At 32.8% G+C, this 8,616-nt stretch overlaps 1 long non-coding RNA gene across 1 annotated transcript; it reads right to left on the bottom strand.

Annotated features, from left to right (window-relative positions):
* Window positions 1-4,218: 4,218 nt before the first annotated feature.
* On the bottom strand, window positions 4,219-5,281 carry LOC146733735 (uncharacterized). The gene is made up of 2 exons (XR_014926696.1): window positions 4,885-5,281; window positions 4,219-4,392 (listed from the first exon to the last, which is right to left on the bottom strand). It is a non-coding gene; the product is annotated as an uncharacterized LOC146733735 (long non-coding RNA).
* Window positions 5,282-8,616: the final 3,335 nt, after the last annotated feature.

Below are 8,616 nucleotides of genomic sequence, written 5' to 3'. Positions count from 1 at the left end.
ATTTCTAGCCCTGAGTACAGTCCTGTAGGTTGGCCTCCTTCCGCTGATCATTCGGCCCCCACAGTCCTGAGAAGTCGCATAGACCGGGGATTCGACACCCGCCTACAAATTTATGGCGGAGAACCGTTCTGCAGTTTACATGATTGTAACCAGCGAAAACATCTATCGATCAAATCCAGCGATCACAAATACCCTTTTTGTGGCCGAAAAACGAACCTACAGCACTGGAACGTTGGCAAAAACTAGTTTTACGCAACGAAACAACGTTTTGTTTATCAATACGTCAAGAACAAGATGGCGGCGTATACTTTCGGTTGACGTTGGAAAATGTCGATTTGATCGACTAGAGTGGGAAATCTTATGTAATTTCACTTCCAGTTAAGGCATTCAGAATAGTTAGACGTGACGACCTGCTTATTTTTTTAACAGCAAAGCTGAATGCCTCTTAAATCGCCCAATACATTCCTTCACAATAGTGTCGAATCCCTGCTCTATGCGACTTCTCAGGACTGTGGGGGCCGAATGATCAGCGGAAGGAGGCCAACCTACAGGACTGTACTCAGGGCTACACAATTTCGTGACACACTGGTAGATCGTTTCAGGGACGGCGAACTTGTCAATGCAAATACACCCAACAAAAATAAGCATTTTGATCTGAAATGAAACCACCTTGTTGATCACATGGATTTTTAAATACTGTGATTTTTTCATTTCCACAATTGGTAGTAGGATCCAATCAGTACTATAATTACCGTATACATTGATGTCATTTGAAAACATTCCAGTGTTATTCAATTGGTCTCTAGTTTCAGTTTGAATTGTGAAATTTATAAATACAATGTATGTACTTCCATGGAATAGAGCAAATACAGTGATTTTTGACTCCCGTGTGCGAAGCACAAAAGGGAGTCTTTGCAGTTACCCTGTCTGTATGTCTGTATGTAATAATAATAACAACCTTTATTGATATCGTATCCCTTCTGGGATCTAGATTAGAATACAATAAGGATATAAGGAACAATAAAATACATAAGTAATAATAATAATAAAAAAGAAATAAATAGTAATACTGTGAAAATATTATTATATAAATATTTTTATGGTGTTATTTTGAGGCAGCTGGTAAATTGCTTTTCATGAAATTCTCTCTTTTATTGAAACAGTCGCTGATAAACTTGGCAATTGCTTGGACGGTTTCAGAATTTTTGTTATTGAGAAGTGCTTTCAGATTACCGGATAAGTTTACATTTTCAAACAAAGCATCTCTTTCAAATTTGTACTGGTTACAATTGAAGAGGAAGTGTTCTTCATCTTCAATTTCATTGGAGTCACAGACAGGGCATGTTCTATTTAAGACATCTATGTTGTGATATCGCCCAACTTCAATCTGAAGTATGTGGGCACTTATCCTCAGTTTAGTCATATGTATGTCTGTATGTATGTATGTATGTATGTATGTATGTATGTATGTATGTATGTATGTATGTATGTATGTCACTTTTTTTGTTCCACCGTTATCTCAAAAACCACTAATCAAATTTTGGTGAAACTTGGTACATAGATGCTCTCGGATAATGCGCAGAGTTGATTAGGTTTTGGTAAAAATTCATGAATATTAATTACCTAATTTGCATGATAATTAGCTGATTTTTAGCTGTTCCATGACTGTTCCACTGATATCTGAAGAACCACTCATTGGATTTTGATGAAACTTGGCACATGGATGCTCTGAACTAGTGCGCAGATTTGATTAGTTTTGGGTAAAAATCTATGAATATTAATTACCTAATTTGCATAATAATTAACTGATTTTAAGCTTGTTCCATGACTGTTCCACTGATATTTGAAGAACCACTCATTGGATTTTGATAAAACTTGGCACATGGATACTCTGAACTAATGCACAGATTTGATTAGTTTTGGGTAAAAACCTGTTTATATTAATTACCTAATTTGCATAATGATTAATCAATTTCCGGCTTTGAATTCTACTGATATCTCGAGTCCTAATCATCACATTTCAATTAAACTTACATAGATGTCATATGACACTGCACAGACCTGATAGTTTTTAGGGTAATATCAGTACATATTAATTACCTAATTTGCATAATTAATTAATTTTCAGCTTTTGATATTTCGAGTTGTAATGATCACGTTTCAATGAAACTTGGTACATAGTTACTTGAGGACTGTGCAGAGACCTAATCAGTTTTTGGGTAAATATTTGTGCATATTAATCACCTTATTAGCTTAATTAGTTAAGGTACTAATCATCACATTTCAATGAGACTTGCGACATGCAGAGACCTGATTAATTTTGGGATAAATAATTGTGCATATTAATTACCTAATTTGCATAATTAGTTAATTTTTTGCTGTTCTATGGCTGTTGCACTGATGTCTAAAAAAAACACTCATTGGATTTTAATGAAACTTTTAAAGAGTACCCATCACATTTCAATGAACCTAGGACTATACACCATATTAGTTTTTGGTAAATATTTATGCTTCTTAATCACCTAATTAACATAATTAATTAATACTGATATCTCAAGTATTGATAATCACATTTGAATAAAACTTGGTACATAAATGCTCTAGGACAATAGACAGCCTGATTAATTTGGGGTTAAAATCTGTTTATATTAATACTCTAATTAGCATAATAATTAATAATTTTTTGGTTCTAATCACATTTCAATGAAACTTGATACATTGTCAAGACCTTATTAGTTTTACACTTAAATCTGTTCATATTAGTTACCTTATTTGCATAATTAGTTTTCTGCGTTTCCATCAATATCTCAAGTTCAAGTAATTTTTAATTAATTTTTAATGTGTCTCCAATACTCTCAGCACACGAGAGTTCTTTCTAAGCTTTCTTTGATAATCTATTATTCTTCCAAATAAGGCTACCATAGTCTATGTATGTGTAAAATTGATATATATAGAGGTTTAGTTTCCATATGTTCAGAAGCAGATATCATAGTGTTATATAATGTTTCAGTGTAATGTGATAACTACTGTTACAGTAGTGTTTTCATGGTGTAAATACTTCTGAAACTGAGAAGTACTAGTATTTCTATCACATGGTTGACCTACGCCAAATGATACCAGTTGATATTGTGAGCCATACTCGTACATACATGTATTCTTCTCATGCCCTTTCTTGTACATATTATTGCTACGATGTTGAATGCATTGAATAAAAGCATTCTTTGCTGTCTAGGGATTAATTATTAGTCAGGTTTTCGTTTATTTAGCTGACAGTTAAATACACTAAATTAAAACCAAGCAAATACGCAAAGTTAACAATAGAATGTATTGCTTCATTCACAAACTACTAATTAAAAATCCAGTGAAAATCTCTGCAACATCAAAACTTTAAAAATTAAACCCAGGTAATATTTACTTCTGATCAATATTTTAGGTAATAAATAAATGTAAGAAAGTTTATTGTATAGCCAACTCTATACATGTATAATAAAGGAGGTACATACCAGTGATTTTCTGTTCACTGTGAGATCTCACATAATGTGTGAAAGGTGTGAACCTAACGTCTACTTTTTTACAGTTACTGTAAAATACTTTGCAATTGTTTGGAATTTATTTTCGCTATTTTTTAATGTACCTTTTTTCCTATATTTTACATTCAACTCGTCAAAAATCAGTAAAAATAAATTCCACACAAAAGACACGCATCAAATTGTATATAGCACATTACTGGTATTGAGCATGGAGATGCCCAGGAAATAGTTTCACGGTCAAATTTCATGCTAAGTTTTGCAGCGCTATGACCTATGTTTTGTTTCATGTTTTGTTTTCTTACATAATATAGGCTCTCACAGTAAATGGAAAATGGTCTATTAAATGTGTTGTACATGTATACCTCCACCCAATCTGATTAAAATCTGATGTAGTGTACGGGCTTTAATTATTTTGGCTATAAACTTATTTTAATTTTATTTTTTATTATATTTGTTATTAATGCCCTTTTATTTTATTATTTTACTTTGATTTTGTGATTTTTTTTTTAATTCCGCCCTACCTACATCTGATCCGACGCCTATGTAAGTCCCGTTCAAATCTCGCGTAAGTAACAGCCAATCACAGCCCCCTTTTTATACAGGCTGTCGGTTGCTTACTTTTCAGTGTATACAGGCAATCTTTCTGTACATTATATTTTGTCCACTTGAATAAACCATTAATAGAAAATTGCTAGTATATTTTTATTTGCAAAAGAAATTCCACAGCATTTTACAATTTCTGTCATTACATTGAATATTTTTTTCACTTCCAACAAATGTGTACACTTCCAGATACATCTTCGCCAGCCAAGGTTCGTTCATTCAGTCATCGCTTCAATTTTACACCACTGAGCATAAGTATCTAGAATGGAAGCAAAAAAATAAGTAAATCGTAATGATTAGAACACTGTAAACAGCTATAGTAAACAATGCAAACTGATTTTAAATTGTATAACGGTCACCGGCCCACGGCATCGACGCAGAAAATTGGAGCAAACAAATATTTCTTGATCAATTGCGATGTGTTCCAAATAAAAAATATTTTATTCCAGTCCAAATCAGCTCAATTACTTTAATAAAGAGTTATTGTATAATGTACAAAATGTTGATACAATTTGCTGAATATTTACAGCTTCAATACCGTACTAGACGATTTTGGCCCGATCGTCAACAAAACATCACCCGTCTCCAGGGCAGGCGACTGGAACAAGACACTGGTGTTCGGTCGAACCGGTGGAAACAAAATCGTCACTCCCAGAATAACTATGCGAAATAACGATCTAAAGTCGAACCATTCGAGCCACAATATTAACATAAAAATGACTTTCGTTGCATTTGACAATGATAAACTTACCGAAAAGCCGTGTTATTCACGGTCGCTAACGTCGGTATAATCCGCCATTTTATTTGAGTGTGTTTGCCACCTGACTCTGCCCGGTGACGTCATCATGTGCGCTATAGAAGGAGGTCTGTGATTCGTTGACTAAAATCGTCGATAGTGGGTCTCGTTGAAATCTCGTTACATAGGCATCGGGTCAGATGTAGGTAGGGCGGAATTAAAAAAATCACAAAATCAAAATCAAAGTAAAATAATGAAATAAAATGGCATTAATAACAAAAGTAATAAAAAATAAAATTAAAATAAGTTTATAGCCAAAATAATTAAAGCCCGTACACTACATCAGATTTTAATCAGATTGACCTCCACCAATCAAGTTCAAACTTTGCACATACATGTAAACATGCATTATTGTTTATGATCTGAACCAAAATTACACATTTTCACCATTCCAGCACTTGATTTTAGTCATGTGTGCACAAATTTGGTGTAAACTTACATGTACATACATTTTTTTTTCCTGATCGGGTGCAAAATGGCCAACTGGTGGCTATTTCGTTTAAAAAAATGTATTTCCAGATGTATATTTCTGACATGCCTGGTTCGATTATGTTCAAACTTACATCATATCAAACATATACATATGTGTCATGATTTGATTAAAAATGGGCGAATGTCAGCCATTTTATGCCTTAAAATATATTGAAATCCAACATTTTGGATGTTGTCATGTGTATATATGAGCATTTGTGTCATGATTGTGTCAAGCGTTTGTGGAACCATATTTCAAGTATTCATTGTGGATTTTGTTCAAATTTGTTGCATAACAAAAGGATTTTCCAGAGATGTAAAAATCTAATACATTTTGAGATTGCATGCATGTACATACGTATAGTGAGATACTTGAATAATAAAAGAGACTTTATCACAGCTGACTTGCTTATAATTGATCAAGCATATGTCCCGGTAATAAATGCAATTATTGGTGTTTGTGCACTTGTATTTGAGATGTATTAGAGCCAATACCGTGTACAGATGTACATGTATTTATATGTTAAATTCCTAGTCACAGTTTCCTGCTTCCTTATAATGACCAAATAGTAAATCAGTTGTGGTTTTAAGATGTTATGGCTGAGGTTTTTTAAGTAATAGTGTCAGGATAATTTATTGATGTCCTTACAATTGATGCAATAAGTGTCAGTCTAGACAAATACATTCCTGCACCCAAAGGGGTTTCACTTCTGCTAAAAGATCTTTGCCACTTTGGAATTGTCTGAAAGCTGCCAATGTATTCCATGTTGCAGCTGTTTAAAAGTTCATGAAAAATTCTGGGATATCGCAACCAGTTTTAATTTAAGTTGTATGTATTTTGAACAATATTTAATTTCAGAATGGTTGCTATGGAGAAAGTTATTGTTATGGGAGCAAGTTTTGGTACCCCCAATTTTGATTTGCGTATTGTCATTTAAAAACTTGATAGTTAGATTCTTATAAGAATATTTTGCAAGGGCAAATCTCATTAATTATCTCCAGAAATGGAACATAACAATGTTATTTTTAATCATTTTAAATATTAACTGCTATTGTCAGTTTTACGGTTACATGTGACAATAGATAGATTTCAGAGTTGATTATACAAAAGTTGTATTTTTAGTGAATTATTGATTTTTTTAAAGTTCCTATAGTATAGTGGTTTTAAGACCATTGCTTTGCAAGTAAAAGGTCAAGAGATTGAATCCTATGGTAGAAACTTATTTTTTTTCACTTCTTCATTTTAATTTTCTTTTCTTTCGAATAAAAAATTCTATAATTTTCCTGTTTTTTTGTTGTTGTCTTTTTCATTATTTTCACATTTGTTTGTACTCATTATCAACAGAGGGCGCCCTTTAACTTGTTGTTCATTACCCCCAGTATATCTCAATGAATTTAATAATAATATCTAGAAGTGTTCGCCTATTTAACCACATTAAAGGGACAGTGCTGGTATTAATTAGGTCTTAACCATTCAGCAAAATAGGGAAGGATGTGCAGTCACGATCTCTAGCATTTAACTAATTTAATCAAGTTAACAATGGTGTTGACTTTGGGAGTATAAGGGTCAGAACTTTTGTTTCTATGTTGCTGTACATAATACTGTAAAAGGGTTATTTCGCTGACTGGAAAATGTTTTAAATTAAAACCCAGTGAATATGTAAAATTTAGTATAGAACACGTTTAAATGATAAATCCGTATATTTATACCCACTGAATAAGCCTGAAATGCTAAATCTAAACCCTGTGAAAATTAATCATTTTACAGTAGACACTCTTACACCTGCTTTTGAATTCCTTTAAATTATTTCTTTAAAAAGTCATTATGAATAACTTCTTTTTTTTCTTCTACATTCTAGTAAAGTGATTACCGGTGCTATCAAACTTATATATATGGTTAATTTATATGCGTACATGTAGATGAATTTCCCCGCCCTTTGCAGTGATTTTCCAAATATTTGCTATGATCTTTCTTTCCAACCCTTTGTAGTATAGTGATCATTTGACCAGATATTTGTCAAAGTCAAATTTATAGGGAAGCACCTGCTCATCATTCAGTGTAACCTTGTCAGATGAGAAAAGGAAGGGGTCAAATGTTAAATTCAATGTAATTTGTCAACTATCCAGGTACATGTATGAGGCTGGATGTCAAATTGTATACTAGTCTTCACAGACAATAAATGTCTTTACAACTTGAGAACAAAATAAAGCATTACAGTATTTTATTGCTAGCATATTTTATTTGCACTGCTTTACATTATACAGTCATTCCCCTGTCTCTCCTTCCATTTCATACAGTTTTAAACCTAATTCAACTGAGTTATCCCAAATTTAGAAAAAGTATGTAAAAACTGTTGAGACATTGTAGAGATGAAAGTAGGAAAGTTGTAAAAGTAGGAAGGAATTCTCTAATGCTTTATTTATGTATGCACCATACTTGGAAGAAAAATGGAGTGTAATACTGTAACAGCTCAGAATTCATTTTTTTGATTCAGCAAAATCAGTTACATGTATTTATTGTGTTGAATGTTGTGTTTTTGTGACAAACTAGGTCTTTATTACATTCATTTTCTAAGCCCCTGAGTTTCAAATGTTCTATTCTATTCTATTCTATTCTATTCTATTCTATTCTATTCTTTTCTATTCTATTCTATTCTATTCTATTCTATTCTATTCAAATCCCCCCCCCCCCTGAAAATGTAAAACGACTCTTGACCCACTTCAATGATGGCACCATTTGTGTATAAACACCTACTTTAATTGTACTTAACTAGCAGGCTCTCAGTCATATGTCATTCTTAACATACCAGTAGAACAATTAATATCCCTCAAGTGCACAATAAAAATAGAGAAGTGAATAAGCTAGCCTTCCACTCAAAACCACATTTTAGTTGTTTAATAGTATGTCAGTTCTTTGACACTTAGGAGGAAGTGAATTACACACCATTGATGTGGCAAGCACAGGTATCTGCTGACAATGTATTATTTACGCAGTATGATGCTTTTCTTTTCATGCTTAATTTAAGCTCATTTTATTCACAATTTCTGTTTTCTAATTATTTTTTTTAGACATATTTAAGTATGGGTTATCTTGGGTTAAGGGTATACAAAATTGCAATCCTCTGAGTAACTTGCTGGAGTGCTGTTAATAAAATAAATAAGATGTTTGCTTTGAAGTACCGCAGTCATTTGCACTGTGTCGTATTTGATATAGGT

This window comes from Saccoglossus kowalevskii, chromosome 16 (assembly GCF_978046115.1).
Source record: "Saccoglossus kowalevskii chromosome 16, keSacKowa6.1, whole genome shotgun sequence".
Classification (NCBI taxonomy): Eukaryota; Metazoa; Hemichordata; class Enteropneusta; family Harrimaniidae; genus Saccoglossus; species Saccoglossus kowalevskii.
Note: the sequence above shows the minus strand (reverse complement) of the source record. Positions and strands in the feature narration are given on the sequence as shown.